General features: G+C 42.8%; 1 protein-coding gene across 1 annotated transcript in view; it reads right to left on the reverse strand.

Moving 5' to 3' along the window:
- LOC128649898 (hematopoietic prostaglandin D synthase) overlaps nt 1-18,723 on the reverse strand; it is a 253,935-nt gene that overhangs the window by 97,493 nt on the left and 137,719 nt on the right. The window lies entirely within an intron of this gene.

Here is an 18,723-nt window from a genome sequence, read left to right on the forward strand (position 1 = left end):
TATAGGAAGAAAAAGGAGAAACTAAAAAGGTGCAGAGGTGACTGAAGTTTGAAAACAAAAATATAATCTGTCTAAAATGAAAGGGAGGGCCGTGGACTCGTCGTATCGTAGAAGAAATCAATTTATCAGGTAAGCATAAATTTATTTTTCTTCTACTAGATACGACGAGTCCACGGATTCATCCTTACTTGTGGGATATAATACCAAAGCAACAGGACACGGATGAACGGGAGGGACAAGACAGATACCTAAACAGAAGGCACCACTGCTTGAAGAACTTTTCTCTCAAAAATAGCCTCAGAAGAAGCAAAATTCAAACTCCATGGCGGAGCAACAGGTTTAAACACAGGCTTGATTCTAACTAAAGCCTGAAAAAAAGACTGAACGTCTGGGACATCCGCCAGACGCTTGTGTAGTAAAATTGACAAAGCAGAAATTTGTCCCTTTAAGGAACTAGCCGACAATCCCTTCTCCAATCCTTCTTGGAGAAAGGACAAAATCCTAGGAATCCTAATCCTACTCCATGAGTAGCCCTTGGATTCGCACCAATAAAGATATTTATGCCATATCTTATGGTAAATTTTCCTAGTGACAGGCTTTCGAGCCTGAATCAAGGTATCAATGACCGACTCAGAGAATCCCTGCTTAGATAAAATCAAGTGTTCAATCTCTAGGCAGGCAGTTGCAGAGAAATTAGATTTGGATGTTGGAATGGACCTTGAATTAGAAGGTCCTGTCTCAGTGGCAGTTTCCACGGTGGCAGAGATGACATTTCCAACAGGTCTGCATACCAAGTCCTGCGTGGCCACGCAGGCGCTATCACGATTACCGAAGCCCTCTCCTGTTTGATTCTGGCAATCAGACGAGGTAGAAGAGGAAAAGGAGGGAACACATAAGCCAGGTTGAACGACCAAGGTACTGCTAGAGCATCTATCAGTACTGCTTGGGGATCCCTTGATCTGGACCCGTAACAAGGAAGTTTGGCATTCTGACGAGATGCCATAAAATCCAATTCCGGTGTGCCCCATTGACGGATCAATGCCGCAAACACCACCGGATGGAGCTCCCACTCCCCCGGATGAAAAGTCTGACGACTTAGAATATCCGCTTCCCAGTTCTCTACTCCTGGGATATAGATTGCTGATAGATGGCAAGAGTGAGTCTCTGCCCATCGAATTATTTTGGAAACCTCTATCATCGCTAGAGAACTCTTTGTTCCTCCCTGATGATTGATATATGCTACAGTCGTGATATTGTCCGACTGGAATATTATAAATTTGGCCAAAGCCAACTGAGGCCACGTTTGGAGCTCTCAGTTCCAGAATGTTTATTGGTAATAGGGACTCCTCCTGAGTCCAAACACCCTGAGCCTTCAGGGAATTCCAGACTGCACCCCAGCCCAAGAGGCTGGCATCCGTCGTCACTATGACCCATGCTGGCCTGAGGAAGCACATTCCCTGGGACCGATGATCCTATGACAACCACCAAAGAAGAGAGTCTCTGGTCTCTAAATCCAGATTTATCCGAGGAGATAAATCCGCATAATCCCCATTCCACTGTCTGAGCATGCACAGCTGCAGTGGTCTGAGATTTAAGCGAGCAAACGGAACGTTGTCCATTTCGCTACCATTAACCCAATGACCTCATACACTGCGCCACTGATGGCTGAGGAATGGAATGAAGTGCTCGGCAAGTAGTTAGGATCTTTGACTTTCTGACCTCCGTCAGAAAAATTTTCATGTCTACCGAGTCTATCAGAGTTCCTAGGAATGGGACTCTTGTCAGTGGAACTAGTGAACTCTTTAGTATATTCACCTTCCACCCGTGAGTCTTTAGAAAAGCCAACACGACGTCCATGTGAGATTTGGCTAGCTGGTAAGTTGACGCCTGAATCAAAATATTGTCCTGATAGGGTGCCACTGCTATGCCCGCGGCCTTAGAACCGCCAGAAGGGACCCTAGCACTTTTGTGAAAATTCTGGGAGCTGTTGCTAACCCGAAAGGGAGGGCCACAAACTGGTAATGTTTGTCCAGGAAGGCGAACCTGAGAAACTGGTGATGATTTTTGTGGATAGGAATGTGAAGATACGCATCCTTCAAGTCCACGGTTGTCATATATTGACCCTCCTGGATCATTGGTAAAATTGTTCGTATGGTCTCCATCTTGAACGATGGGACTCTGAGAAATTTGTTTAGACATTTGAGATCTAAAATCGGTCTTAAGGTTCCCTCTTTTTTGGGAACCATGAACAGATTTGAGTAAAACCCCTGTCCCTGTTCTAGTTTTGGAACTGGGCAGATTACACCCATGGTATAGAGGTCTTCTATACAGCGTAAGAACGCCACTCTTTTTGTCTGGTCTACAGACAAACGTGAAAGATGAAATCTCCCTCTTGGGAGAAAATCCTTGAATTCTAGGCGATACCCCTGGGTCACGATTTCTAATGCCCAGGGATCCTGAACGTCCCTTGCCCAAGACTGGTCGAAGAGAGAAAGTCTGCCCCCTACTAGATCTGGTCCCGGATCAGGGGCTGCCCCTTCATGCTGTCTTGGTAGCAGCAGCGGGCTTCTTGGCCTGTTTACCTTTATTCCAGGTCTGGTTAGGTCTCCAGACTGACTTGGATTGTGTAAAATTCCCCTCCTGCTTTGTGGCGGAGGAGGAAGGGGAGGGTCCGCCTTTAAAATTTTCAAAAGGAACGAAAATTATTTTGTGTAACCCTCATTTTAACGATCTTGTCCTGAGGAAGGGCATGACCTTTACCTCCAGTAATGTCGGAAATGATTTCCTTTAGTTCAGGCCCAAATAGGGTCTTACCCTTAAAGGGAATAGCTAGAAGTTTAGATTTTGATGACACATCAGCAGACCAAGACTTAAGCCATAACGCTCTACGCGCTAGAATGGCAAAGCCTGCATTTTTAGCCGCTAATTTAGCCATTTGAAAAGCGGCATCAGTAATAAAAGAATTTGCTAGCTTGAGAGCCTTAATTCTATCCAAAATATCATCTAATGGGGTCTCAACATTAAGAGACTCCTCTAGAGCCTCAAATAAAAAAGCTGCTGCAGTAGTCACTGGAACAATGCACGCTATCGGCTGTAGAAGAAAACCCTGATGAATAAACAACTTCTTCAACAGACCCTCTAATTTTTTTATCCATAGGATCTTTGAAAGCACAACTGTCCTCAATAGGTATAGTTGTACGCCTAGCCAGGGTAGAAATAGCACCCTCCACCTTAGGGACCGTCTGCCAGGAATCCCGAATGGTGTCAGATATGGGAAACATTTTCTTAAAAATAGGAGGGGGAGAGAACAGAATGCCTGGTCTATCCCATTCCTTAGTAACAATGTCTGAAATCGTTTTAGGTACTGGAAAAACATTGGTGTAAGTAGGGACCTCTAGATATTTATCCATTTTACACAACTTCTCTGGTGGGATTACAATAGGGTCACAATCATCCAGAGTCGCTAAAACCTCCCAGAGTAACAGGCAGAGGTGTTCCAGCTTAAATTTAAAGGCTGTCACATCCGAGTCTGTTTGAGGGAACACATTTCCTGAGTCTGAAAGTTCTCCCTCAGACAGCAATTCCCCTACCCCCAACTCAGAACACTGTGAAGGTACATCAGAGATGGCCAATAAAGCGTCAGAGGGCTCAGCATTTACTCTAGTACCGGACCTACTGCGCTTACCCTGTAAACCTGGCAGTTTAGATAATACATCTGTAAGGGTAGTAGACATAACTGCAGCCATATCTTGCAGAGTAAAAGAATTAGACGCACTAGATGTACTTGGTGTCGCTTGAGTGGGCGTTAAAGGTTGTGACACTTGAAGAGAATTGGAAGGCATAACCCGATTTTCTTCAGACTGAGAATCATCCCTAGACATACTTTTATCACTTAAAATATGTTCTTTGCAATGTAAGGCCCTTTCAGTACATGAGGGACACATCTTAAGTGGGGGTTCCACAATGGCTACTTTCCTCAATGTCAGACATGTTGAACAGGCTAGTAATAATCACAAAAAGTCCTGAAAACACTTTGTTGTTTTTTTCACTAATCTGGAAAAAACGATACTGCGCCTTTGAGAGTAAAAAAAGCATACAAGTTTTCCAAAACTGTCTTAAAATGTAATAAATATCACCATTTTTGCATATATGTGTTTAATCTTGTCAGCTAAGATTGCACCACAAGTAAGGAAAGTTAACTCTTTATAGAAAAAAAGTTACTCAAAAATGTTTATTAAAAGTAATAAATCAACCCCCTGCACCTCACCACAGCTCTACTGTGGCGCCTACCTGCCCTCAGGGGTCTGTAAAACAAACTATCCTTTTTTTGTCTAAATCTGCAGCCTAGGCCCACCGGAGCTGGAGCTTGCTGTCTTCAGAATCATTTCAACTGTGCATCTGAGGCGCGAAAATAGGCCCCGCCCATCAATATCGATGTCTCTCATGCCTAATGGAAACTGCTGTAAAGCGGTCTAGCAAACTAGCCATGTGGGTTTTCATATAACCCATCCATTAATGAAAGCCATGTGAACCCTTATAGTGCCATCAGCCACAAAAAACGTTTGTATATAAAAACGTTAAGCATACCCAAAACATGAAAACATTTTGCCCACAAAACATTATGATAACCGTGTCAACCAAATTGTTCCATAATAAACAGGTTCCAGTAATACCCCCTTCTTTACATGTAGGATTACTGCTTACCCCTTCCCTTAAGGGAACTATGTCAGCCAGTTCTGAAATACCAGGTAAATATAGGAGAGGAAAAAGAAGGTATCTTGTGGCACACGTTAAAAGGGAGCCTAGGTAACCAAATATATAATAGAGTGGGCACTAGGAAGAAAATTAAAACATAACTTTTATTGAGTTGTCAAAGAAATAAAAATGGAAGTGTGTACAAAAATTAAAATAGGGTATTAAAATAGTATTTGTTATTAATCATATGTGCAATGAGGCGAGATATCTACTGTCATATATCACACATGTGAGGAAAACAAAATGATCTATTGTTAAGGGATATACCCTATGATCTGTATTTATTTACATACAAATCCTCATGTCTGAATGTGAGTTCACTTACTCAAATGTCAAATATACCATCATTTTCGTATTTATTCACATACAATTCCTCATACCATGATATGAGTATACTTATGTTAAATGTCAAATACCCCTAGCAATGACAAAAAACTGTCATAGATATGTGGAAAGTTAAAAATTAAAATCAAAAGACAGATAATGTGTTATTTGGGGCCACACAAATAATATAGAATCAAACGTTGCTCTCCTTGTGCTATGAGGAGAGAGACAATCTCTCATATGTGAGTTAGACTTAAGGAGTCGTGTGGTAGAAAAGCAATAGGTCTGTGTTATTTACATATATATGATAAGAGAGGCTAAATGCTTATGGATATCAGGGGGGGCGCAATATGGTCATAGACGCACCCCTCAAGAAAGCTCCATCCATTAAAGGGACAGTCTAGGCCAAAATAAACTTTCATGATTCAGATAGAGCATGTGATTTTAAACAATTTTCCAATTTACTTTTATCACCAATTTTGCTTTGTTCTCTTGGTATTCTTAGTTGAAAGCTTAACCTAGGAGGTTCATATGCTAATTTCTTAGACCTTGAAGCCCACCTCTTTCAGATTGCATTTAACAGTTTTTCACCACTAGAGGGTGTTAGTTCACGTATTTCATATAGATAACACTGTGCTCGTGCACGAGAAGTTATCTGGGAGCAGGCAGTGATTGGCTAGACTGCAAGTCTGTCAAAAGAACTGAAAAAAGGGGCAGATTGCAGAGGCTTAGATACAAGATAATCACAGAGGTTAAAAGTATATTATTATAACTGTGTTAGTTATGCAAAACTGGGAAATGGGTAATAAAGGGATTATCTATCTTTTAAAACAATAAAATGATTTTTTTAATTTAATGAAATCCATGTGAACCCTTATAGTACCATCAGCCACAAAAAACGTTTGTATATAAAAACGTTAACCATCCCCAAAACATGAAAACGTTTTGCCCACAAAACATTATGATAACAGTGTCAACCAAATTGTTCCATAATAAATAGGTTCCAGTAATAACCCCTTCTTTACATGTAGGATTACTGCTTACACCTTCCCTTAAGGGAACTATGTCAGCCAGTTCTGAAATGCCAGCGTCTCTCCAGAAAAAAATGACTGAACATACCTCAATGCTTGTAGCATGAAAAACGTTCTTCGCACTGAAGCTTCTCAAGTACTCCTCAGCCATTCTGTGGGAACTACTCTGGATCTTACTGACAACTGCTAAGATCATCAGTCTTCAGGCAGAAATCTTCACCCATCTGCTGCCTGAGAAAAAATAGCACTCACTGGTACCATTTAAAATAAAAAAGTCTTGCTTGAAGAAAATAAAAACTATCATTTTATCACCTCTTTCACTTTACCTCTTCCTATTACTTAGTATAGGCAAAGAGAATGACTGGGGGGTGGAGTCAAGGGAGGAGCTATATAGACAGCTATGCTGTGGTGCTCTTTGCCACTTCCTGTTAGCAGGAGGATAATATCCCACGAGTAAGGATGAATCCGTGGACTCGTCGTATCTAGTAGAAAAAAGAAGAAACACAAGGGTGAAAAAGGTGCCTGAGGTTTACTCAAAAAAGGGTGGGGTCGTGGACTCTCCATGCCAGGAAAGAAAGAAATTTATCAGGTTAGCATACACACAGAAAGAACAAGGAGGGAGAACAAGGCAAGAGGACCTAAACAGAAGGCACCACCGCTTGAAGAACCTTTCTCCCAAAAGAGGCCTCAGCCGAGGCAAAAGTATCAAATTTGGAGAATTTGGAGAAAGTATGCAGAGAGGACCATGTTGCCACCTTGCAAATCCGTTCCACAAAAGCTTAATTTTTTAAAGCCCAAGAAGAGGAGACAGCCCTAGTGGAATGAGCTGTAATTCTCTCAGGAGGCTGCTGTCCAGCAGTCTCATAAGCAAAACGAATCATACTTCTTAACCAGAGGGAAAGAGTAGTAGAAATGGCCTTCTGAGCCTTACGCTTTCCAGACAAAACAAACAGGGCAGAAGATTGCCGAAAATCCTTAGTAGCTTGTAAGTAAAATTTTAGAGCACGCATAACATCCAAGTTATGCAAAAGACGTTCCTTATCAGAAGAAGGATTAGGACAAAAAGGAGGAACAACAATTTCCTGATTAATGTTTCAATCCGACACCACCTTAGGGAGAAACCCCAATTCAGTACGAAGGACCGCCTTATCTGCATGAAAAATAAGGTACAGGGAGTCACACTGCAGAGCTAAAATCTCAGAAACTCTGCGCGGGGAAGAGATAGCAAGAAGAAACAAAACCTTCCAAGATAATTTTATATCAACAACATGCATTGGCTCAAACGGAGCCTGCTGAAAAATGTTAAGAATTAGGTTAAGGCTCCAAGGAAGAGCAACAGGTTTAAACACAGGCCTGATTCTGACAAGGGCCTGAACAAAAGCTTGAACATCTGGTAATTCTGCCAGACGTTTGTGTAAAAGGATAGACAGAGAAGAAATCTGACCTTTCAGAGTACTGACTGAAAACCTTTCTACAGGCCATCCTGCAGAAAAGATAAAATTCGGGGAATCCTCACCCGACTCCAAGAAAAACCTTTAGCTTCACAACAAAAAAGGTATTTACGCCATATCTTATGGTAAATCCTACGAGTTTACGAACCTGAAGCATAGTATCAATGATGGCCTCTGAAAAATCACGTCTAGACAGGACTAGGCATTCAATCTCCAAGCAGTCAGCTTCAGAGAATCTAGATTTGGATGGAGGAAAACAGAATTTATGTTTACCTGATAAATTACTTTCTCCAACGGTGTGTCCGGTCCACGGCGTCATCCTTACTTGTGGGATATTCTCTTCCCCAACAGGAAATGGCAAAGAGCCCAGCAAAGCTGGTCACATGATCCCTCCCAGGCTCCGCCTACCCCAGTCATTCGACCGACGTTAAGGAGGAATATTTGCATAGGAGAAACCATATGATACCGTGGTGACTGTAGTTAAAGAAAATAAATTATCAGACCTGATTAAAAAAACCAGGGCGGGCCGTGGACCGGACACACCGTTGGAGAAAGTAATTTATCAGGTAAACATAAATTCTGTTTTCTCCAACATAGGTGTGTCCGGTCCACGGCGTCATCCTTACTTGTGGGAACCAATACCAAAGCTTTAGGACACGGATGAAGGGAGGGAGCAAATCAGGTCACCTAAATGGAAGGCACCACGGCTTGCAAAACCTCTCTCCCAAAAACAGCCTCAGAAGAAGCAAAAGTATCAAACTTGTAAAATTTGGTAAAAGTGTGCAGTGAAGACCAAGTCGCTGCCCTACATATCTGATCAACAGAAGCCTCGTTCTTGAAGGCCCATGTGGAAGCCACAGCCCTAGTGGAATGAGCTGTGATTCTTTCAGGAGGCTGCCGTCCGGCAGTCTCGTAAGCCAATCTGATGATGCTTTTAATCCAAAAAGAGAGAGAGGTAGAAGTTGCTCTTTGACCTCTCCTTTTACCAGAATAAACAACAAACAAGGAAGATGTTTGTCTAAAATCCTTTGTAGCATCTAAATAGAATTTTAGAGCGCGAACAACATCCAAATTGTGCAACAAACGTTCCTTCTTCGAAACTGGTTTCGGACACAAAGAAGGCACGACTATCTCCTGGTTAATGTTTTTGTTAGAAACAACTTTTGGAAGAAAACCAGGTTTAGTACGTAAAACCACCTTATCTGCATGGAACACCAGATAAGGAGGAGAACACTGCAGAGCAGATAATTCTGAAACTCTTCTGGCAGAAGAAATTGCAACCAAAAACAAAACTTTCCAAGATAATAACTTAATATCAACGGAATGTAAGGGTTCAAACGGAACCCCCTGAAGAACTGAAAGAACTAAGTTGAGACTCCAAGGGGGAGTCAAAGGTTTGTAAACAGGCTTAATTCTAACCAGAGCCTGAACAAAGGCTTGAACATCTGGCACAGCTGCCAGCTTTTTGTGGAGTAACACAGACAAGGCAGAAATCTGTCCCTTCAAGGAACTTGCAGATAATCCTTTCTCCAATCCTTCTTGAAGAAAGGATAGAATCTTAGTAATCTTTACCTTGTCCCAAGGGAATCTCATATATATATTTTTTCCATATTTTGTGGTAAATTTTTCTAGTTACAGGCTTTCTGGCCTGAACAAGAGTATCAATAACAGAATCTGAGAACCCTCGTTTTGATAAGATCAAGCGTTCAATCTCCAAGCAGTCAGCTGGAGTGAGACCAGATTCGGATGTTCGAACGGACCTTGAACAAGAAGGTCTCGTCTCAAAGGTAGCTTCCATGGTGGAGCCGATGACATATTCACCAGATCTGCATACCAAGTCCTGCGTGGCCACGCAGGAGCTATCAAGATCACCGACGCCCTCTCCTGATGGATCCTGGCTACCAGCCTGGGGATGAGAGGAAACGGCGGGAATACATAAGCTAGTTTGAAGGTCCAAGGTGCTACTAGTGCATCTACTAGAGTCGCCTTGGGATCCCTGGATCTGGACCCGTAGCAAGGAACCTTGAAGTTCTGACGAGAGGCCATCAGATCCATGTCTGGAATGCCCCACAGTTGAGTAATTTGGGCAAAGATTTCCGGATGGAGTTCCCACTCCCCCGGATGTAATGTCTGACGACTCAGAAAATCCGCTTCCCAATTTTCCACTCCTGGGATGTGGATTGCAGACAGGTGGCAGGAGTGAGTCTCCGCCCATTGAATGATTTTGGTCACTTCTTCCATCGCCAGGGAACTCCTTGTTCCCCCCTGATGGTTGATGTACGCAACAGTCGTCATGTTGTCTGATTGAAACCGTATGAACTTGGCCTTTGCTAGCTGAGGCCAAGCCTTGAGAGCATTGAATATCGCTCTCAGTTCCAGAATATTTATCGGTAGAAGAGATTCTTCCCGAGACCAAAGACCCTGAGCTTTCAGGGATCCCCAGACCGCGCCCCAGCCCATCAGACTGGCGTCGGTCGTGACAATGACCCACTCTGGTCTGCGGAAGGTCATCCCTTGTGACAGGTTGTCCAGGGACAGCCACCAACGGAGTGAGTCTCTGGTCCTCTGATTTACTTGTATCTTCGGAGACAAGTCTGTATAGTCCCCATTCCACTGACTGAGCATGCACAGTTGTAATGGTCTTAGATGAATGCGCGCAAAAGGAACTATGTCCATTGCCGCTACCATCAAACCTATTACTTCCATGCACTGCGCTATGGAAGGAAGAGGAACGGAATGAAGTGTCCGACAAGAGTTTAGAAGTTTTGTTTTTCTGGCCTCTGTCAGAAAAATCCTCATTTCTAAGGAGTCTATTATTGTTCCCAAGAAGGGAACCCTTGTCGACGGAGATAGAGAACTCTTTTCCACGTTCACTTTCCATCCGTGAGATCTGAGAAAGGCCAGGACTATGTCCGTGTGAGCCTTTGCTTGAGGAAGGAACGACGCTTGAATCAGAATGTCGTCCAAGTAAGGTACTACTGCAATGCCCCTTGGTCTTAGCACCGCTAGAAGGGACCCTAGTACCTTTGTGAAAATCCTTGGAGCAGTGGCTAATCCGAAAGGAAGCGCCACGAACTGGTAATGCTTGTCCAGGAATGCGAACCTTAGGAACCGATGATGTTCCTTGTGGATAGGAATATGTAGATACGCATCCTTTAAATCCACCGAGGTCATGAATTGACCTTCCTGGATGGAAGGAAGAATTGTTCGAATGGTTTCCATTTGAACGATGGAACCTTGAGAAACTTGTTTAAGATCTTGAGATCTAAGATTGGTCTGAACGTTCCCTCTTTTTTGGGAACTATGAACAGATTGGAGTAGAACCCCATCCCTCGTTCTCCTAATGGAACAGGATGAATCACTCCCATTTTTAACAGGTCTTCTACACAATGTAAGAATGCCTGTCTTTTTATGTGGTCTGAAGACAATTGAGACCTGTGGAACCTCCCCCTTGGGGGAAGCCCCTTGAATTCCAGAAGATAACCTTGGGAGACTATTTCTAGTGCCCAAGGATCCAGAACATCTCTTGCCCAAGCCTGAGCGAAGAGAGAGAGTCTGCCCCCCACCAGATCCGGTCCCGGATCGGGGGCCAACATTTCATGCTGTCTTGGTAGCAGTGGCAGGTTTCTTGGCCTGCTTTCCCTTGTTCCAGCCTTGCATTGGTCTCCAGGCTGGCTTGGCTTGAGAAGTATTACCCTCTTGCTTAGAGGACGTAGCACTTGGGGCTGGTCCGTTTCTACGAAAGGGACGAAAATTAGGTTTATTTTTGGCCTTGAAAGACCTATCCTGAGGAAGGGCATGGCCCTTACCCCCAGTGATATCAGAGATAATCTCTTTCAAGTCAGGGCCAAACAGCGTTTTCCCCTTGAAAGGAATGTTAAGGAGTTTGTTCTTGGAAGACGCATCAGCTGACCAAGATTTCAACCAAAGCGCTCTGCGCGCCACAATAGCAAACCCAGAATTCTTTGCCGCTAACCTAGCCAATTGCAAAGTGGCGTCTAGGGTGAAAGAATTAGCCAATTTGAGAGCACGGATTCTGTCCATAATCTCCTCATAAGGAGGAGAATCACTATCGATCGCCTTTACTAGCTCATCGAACCAGAAACACGCGGCTGTAGTGACAGGGACAATGCATGAAATTGGTTGTAGAAGGTAACCCTGCTGAACAAACATCTTTTTAAGCAAACCTTCTAATTTTTTATCCATAGGATCTTTGAAAGCACAACTATCTTCTATGGGTATAGTGGTGCGTTTGTTTAAAGTAGAAACCGCTCCCTCGACCTTGGGGACTGTCTGCCATAAGTCCTTTCTGGGGTCGACCATAGGAAACAATTTTTTAAATATGGGGGGAGGGACGAAAGGTATACCGGGCCTTTCCCATTCTTTATTTACAATGTCCGCCACCCGCTTGGGTATAGGAAAAGCTTCTGGGAGCCCCGGGACCTCTAGGAACTTGTCCATTTTACATAGTTTCTCTGGGATGATCAAATTCTCACAATCATCCAGAGTGGATAATACCTCCTTAAGCAGAGCGCGGAGATGTTCCAACTTAAATTTAAATGTAATCACATCGGGTTCAGCTTGTTGAGAAATTTTCCCTGAATCTGAAATTTCTCCCTCAGACAAAACCTCCCTGGCCCCCTCAGACTGGTGTAGGGGCACTTCAGAACCATTATCATCAGCGTCCTCATGCTCTTCAGTATCTAAAACAGAGCAGTCGCGCTTACGCTGATAAGTGGGCATTTTGGCTAAAATGTTTTTGATAGAATTATCCATTACAGCCGTTAATTGTTGCATAGTAAGGAGTATTGGCGCGCTAGATGTACTAGGGGCCTCCTGAGTGGGCAAGACTCGTGTAGACGAAGGAGGGAATGATGCAGTACCATGCTTACTCCCCTCACTTGAGGAATCATCTTGGGCATCATTTTCAGTGTCACATAAATCACATTTATTTAAATGAGAAGGAACCCTGGCTTCCCCACATTCAGAACACAGTCTATCTGGTAGTTCAGACATGTTAAACAGGCATAAACTTGATAACAAAGTACAAAAAACGTTTTAAAATAAAACCGTTACTGTCACTTTAAATTTTAAACTGAACACACTTTATTACTGCAATTGCGAAAAAGTATGAAGGAATTGTTCAAAATTCACCAAAATTTCACCACAGTGTCTTAAAGCCTTAAAAGTATTGCACACCAAATTTGGAAGCTTTAACCCTTAAAATAACGGAACCGGAGCCGTTTTTAAACTTTAACCCCTTTACAGTCCCTGGTATCTGCTTTGCTGAGACCCAACCAAGCCCAAAGGGGAATACGATACCAAATGACGCCTTCAGAAAGTCTTTTCTATGTATCAGAGCTCCTCACACATGCGACTGCATGTCATGCCTCTCAAAAACAAGTGCGCAATACCGGCGCGAAAATGAGGCTCTGTCTATGATTAGGGAAAGCCCCTAAAGAATAAGGTGTCTAAAACAGTGCCTGCCGATATTATTTTACCAAAATACCCAGATTAAATGATTCCTCAAGGCTAAATATGTGTAATATATGAATCGATTTAGCCCAGAAAATGTCTACAGTCTTAATAAGCCCTTGTGAAGCCCTTATTTACTGTCTGAATAAAAATGGCTTACCGGATCCCATAGGGAAAATGACAGCTTCCAGCATTACATCGTCTTGTTAGAATGTGTCATACCTCAAGCAGCAAAAGACTGCTCACTGTTCCCCCAACTGAAGTTAATTCCTCTCAACAGTCCTGTGTGGAACAGCCATGGATTTTAGTAACGGTTGCTAAAATCATTTTCCTCTTACAAACAGAAATCTTCATCTCTTTTCTGTTTCAGAGTAAATAGTACATACCAGCACTATTTTAAAATAACAAACTCTTGATTGAATAATAAAAACTACAGTTAAACACTAAAAAACTCTAAGCCATCTCCGTGGAGATGTTGCCTGTACAACGGCAAAGAGAATGACTGGGGTAGGCGGAGCCTGGGAGGGATCATGTGACCAGCTTTGCTGGGCTCTTTGCCATTTCCTGTTGGGGAAGAGAATATCCCACAAGTAAGGATGACGCCGTGGACCGGACACACCTATGTTGGAGAAAGGACTATTAGAAGGTCTTTCCTCAGAGGTAACCTCCAAGGAGGAATAGATGACATTTTCACCAGAGCCACAAACCAGATCCTGCAAGGCCAGACAGGAGCTATTAAAATCACAGACACTCTCTCCTGCTTGATACGAGCAATGACTCATGGAAGGAGAGCAAACGGAGGAAATGGGTATGCTATCCCGAAAACCCAAGGGACAGCCAGATCATCTATTAGGGGGACCTGTGGATCTCTTGACCTTGAACCGTACTTTGGAAGCTTGGTGTTTTGACGAGACGCCATTAGATCCAACTCCAGAACCCCCCACCTGAGGGTTATCCTGGAGAACACTTCCAAGTGGAGAGTCCACTCCCCGGGATGAAAAGGCTGTCTGCTCAGAAAATCTGCCTCCCAATTATCCACTACTGGAATGTGGATGGCAGATAGGAGACAATCGTGAATTCTGCCCACTGCAGAATGCGAGTCACCTCCTTCATGGCCAAGGAACTCAGAGTTCCTCCCTGGTGGTTGATGTATCCAAGTAAGGGCCAGCACTCCTGCAAATAGTGCACGTGAAGACTGGGGTGAAACTGCCTAACCCCACCAGTGATTCGGTAAACATGAAATGTCCACAGCACTGTATATATTAAATGTTTCCTTTATTCAGACATATATAAAACAGCAACGTTTCGTGACTGTGTGTCACTTAGCATGATTAGCATGTGGACATTTCATGTTTACCGAATCCCTGGTGGTTGATGTGAGCCACTGTGGTGATGTTGTCCGACTGGAATCTGATAAAATGGACTAAAAAGATAATTGAGGCTATGCTGTCAAGGCATTGAAGATTGCTCTCAACTCCAAGATGTTTATGGGAAGAGAAGACTCTTCCCGAGACCACAAGCCCTGAGTCTTCAGAGAAACCCAAACAGCTCCCCAGCCTGACAGGCTGGTGTCCGTAGGCCAAATCACCCAGGAAGGTCTCAGGAAGTAAGTGCCCAGAGACAGATGTTCCTGTGAAATCCACCATGAGAGAGTCTTTTGTTAGGGGGTCCAGATTTATCCTCTGCGATAAATCTGAATGGTCTCCATTCCATTGACTGAGCATGCAAAGCTGCAGCGGTCGCTGATGGGACTGAGCAAAAGGAATAAATGTCCATGGAAGCCACCATCAGACCAATCACCTCCATGCATTGAGCCACTGATGGACGAAAGGCAAGAAGCTTGGATTTTATGACCTCCGTCAGGAAAATCTTCATGGACAGGGTATCTACAATTGTCCCTATGAAACACACTTTTGTAGTTGGAACTAGAGAACTCTTTTCCAGATTCACCTTCCACCCGTGGGAATGTAGAAAATACAACATCTCTGTAGAAGATTTTGCTAGTTGAAAAGATGATGCCTGAACCTAGATGTCGTCTAGATAAGGCACCACAGCAATTCCCTGGGATTTGATCACTGCCAATAGGGCTCCCAGTACCTTTGTGAATATTCTGGAAGCTGTGGCAAGACCAAACGGAAGGGCAATAAACTGGGAATGCATGTCCAGAAAGGCAAACCTTAGAAACTGGTAATGATCCCTGTGAATGGGAACATGTAAATATGCGTCCTTCAGGTCTATGGTCGTCATGAACTGACCTTCCTGGACCAATGGAACAAATAGTTTCCATCTTGAAGGACGGAACCCTGAGGAATTTGTTAAGACACTTTAAATCTAGGATAGTACGAAAAGTTCCCTTCTTTTAGGGAACCACAAATAGATTTGAATAGAATCCTATACCTTGTTTCTTTACAGGGACTGGTACAATAACTCCCAGGGAGGATAGGTCCTTTACGCAATTTAAGAAGGCATCCCTCTACCTTGTTTTGAGGATAGTCTTGACAGGAGAAATTTGCCCTTTAGTGGGCAAGACTTGAATCCTATTTTGTAACCCTGGGATACTATGTCCACAGCTCATGGATCTGGGACATTGCATATCCAAGTCTGTGGAAAACGAGAGCCTGCCCCCCATATGATCCAAACTCTGATCGGGGCGGACCCTTCATGCTGATTTAAAGTCAGCTGAAGGCTTTTTGTTTTGTTTTCCCTTGTTCCAGGGCTGGCTGGATTTCCAAGTGGACCTGGATTGGTCTGGTTTGGAAGAGGAGGACGAAAATTAGAAGTTTGTCAACCTCTAGGTCTATTCTTCTTGTCCTGAGGTAGGAAAGATCCCTTTCCACCCGTAATCTCTGAAATGATTTTTGCCAGACCAGGTCCAAACAAACAGAGTTTTACCCTTATATGGTAAAGCCAAAAGCTTGGCCTTTAAAGAAACTTCAGTCGACCAAGATTTTAACCACAGAGCTCTGCGGTCTAGTATAGTGAAGCTAGACATCTTAGCTCCCAGTCTAATTATCTGCATGTTGGCTTCACAGATAAAGGTATTGGCTAGTTTAAGAGTTTTGATCCTATCTTGGATCTCCTCTACCGTAGTCTCTTCTAAAATAAGGTCAGACAAGGCATCGCACGAATAAGATGCTGCTCCGCAACCGTGGCAATACTCGCCGCAGGTTGCCACTGTAATCCTTGATGGATATACATCATATCCATTGGGTCCTTAAAAGAGCAGCTATCCTCTATGGGAATGGTAGTTCTTTTAGCAAGAGTAGAAATAGCTCCATCTACTTTAGGCACAGTGCGCCATGAGTCATGAATAGAGTCAGCAACAGGAAACATTTTTTTAAAAACAGGGGAAGGGGAAAAAAGGAACTCCTGGCTTGTCCAATTCCTGAGCTATAATTTCAGACATCTTCTTTGGAAAAAGAAAAACCTCCTCAGAAGATAGAGAATCAAACTCTATCCAGTTTAGAAGACTTTGTGGGGTTGACAGCAACCGAAGGTTCAGAGTCGTCCAAAGTAGCTAGAACCTCCTTCAGTAGTAACCGGAGGTGTTCAAGCTTAAATCTAAAATTAACCTCTTCAGATTCTGAAGATGTTTCTGCTAATGTGTCAGAGTCTGAGAATTCACCTTCAGAAGCTACTGAAGTATTCTCCTCATCAGACAATTGAGAAAGGTTGACCAATGCAGACTTTGAGAGATCAGAAGCCTTACTAGCAGGCATATGTTTAGATTTCCTCTTACCCGAAGAAGGGAAAGCTGACAAAGCCACCGATACTGCAGAAGTAATCTGAGCGGCAAAATCCCCAGGGAAATAAACATCCCCAGGTGGATGAGAGGACACAGAAGGCACAGTATGAGAAACAATTAAGGCTTGGGGCGTTTGAGCTGAGGCATGTCACGCACAGCATTATCCTGAGAGACACTTGGCTCAGAAGGGAGTAATTTTGTCTTTAAATTTTAAAGTTTTAGATAAACATGAGGAACAAAATTGCATTGGCAGAACAATTTGAGCCTCTAAACATAGTAATCATTTATCTACAGACAGAGACTGATCTAAATCTGAATCCATAACTACAGAATTCAGAGAAAAATAAAATATTTTTTAAATTTTAGTAGAAAAATGTATCATTAAAATATTAGAGAGCAAAATAAAAACAAATCCTACAAAGCAACCTCAGATTGCCTGAGGCTCCTACCAGACAGGATTGACACCCCACTAGTCAGAGGAAGCAAAACTCTCCTGCAAATATTTTCTCCTCTTAGTACAAACGATTTGTTTGAAGAAAAATGTCAGATTGCAAAGCCGACAGTGATCCTCAATGTGAGACTTCAACGCATTACAAGCTCACTAAGCGAAAGTGCGGGCTTCACGTGAGCGGATCGAAAAAATAACTGCCACTTGAAAGAGCATGAAAAAGTAAACGGCTCAAAGTTTTCCTCTACCGCTATCCTAAACTTGTGAAAAAGCCTCTCTGAACTGATCTAAACATGTCTGTCATAATAAAGCCTCTTGCATTCTGCTGCCTGCCATAATCATAAGATGTATCCTTAACTAATAACGATATCTTTGTCACAAAATGTGCCATAATCTGTCCTTAAGATGTATCCTTAAAGGGACAGTCATGTCCAAAAAAACCTTTCATGTTTCAAATAGGGCATGTAATTTTAAACAACTTTCCAATTTACTTTTTTCACCAATTTTGCTTTGTTCTCTTGGTATTATTAGTTGAAAGCTAAACCTAGTAGGTTCATATGCTAATTTCTAAGACCTTGAAGGCCGCCTCTAATCTAAATGCATTTTGATAGTTTTTCACCACTAGAGGGCATTAGTTCATGTGTTTCATATAGATAACATTGACCTCATGCACGTGAATTTACCATGGAGACAGCTCTGATTGGCTAAAATGCAAGTCTGTCAAAAGAACTGAAATAAGGGTGCAGTCTGCTGAGGCTTAGAAACAAGGTAATTACAGAGGCAAAACATGTATAATTATAACTGTGTTGGTTATGCAAAACTGGGGAATTGGTAATTAAAGGATTATCTATCTTTTAAAACAACCAAAATTCCGGTGTTGACTTTCCCTTTAAGTAATAATGATATTTATGTCCCATAATGGATCCGTATGAGTATTAACCTTTTAAGTGCTGCTGTCCTTCAGTACCTAGAAGGCAAAGGCACTTACCTTAGATCCAGCTGCAGGACAGATGCTGCTACTTAGGTGTGACAGGTACTTCACTCCCTGTCATGGACCTGTAGGAGAGGAAAGAACAGAGTACCCAACTCTGGCTTTCTACAAAGGGGTAGCAAAATGTTAAAAGTAAAGAAAAGACTACCTCACCACCTTTTAACTGCTAAAAGACACCACTACTCTTACTAAAGAGATTGACGTGGACACAGCTAGACCCCAATCCTTGCTTGCAGGGAAAAGTTCCCATAAAAGGATAAAATATCTTCAAACACCAACTTCGCCCATCCTCCATTGACAAAGGCAAAGAGAATGACTGGGGATTATGGGGTAAGAGAATTTACAATTAACAGCTTTGCTGAGGTGCTTGTTGCCTCCTCCTGCTGGCCAAGAGTTGAATATCCCACTATTAATTGGAATGACGTTGTGGACTCTCCATGCCATAGAAAAGAAAATACATCTACATATTATTCTCAGGATAATGTTTGCTTTGAATACTTTGT

The sequence above is a fragment of the Bombina bombina genome, chromosome 2 (genome assembly GCF_027579735.1).
Source record: "Bombina bombina isolate aBomBom1 chromosome 2, aBomBom1.pri, whole genome shotgun sequence".
Taxonomy (NCBI): Eukaryota; Metazoa; Chordata; class Amphibia; order Anura; family Bombinatoridae; genus Bombina; species Bombina bombina.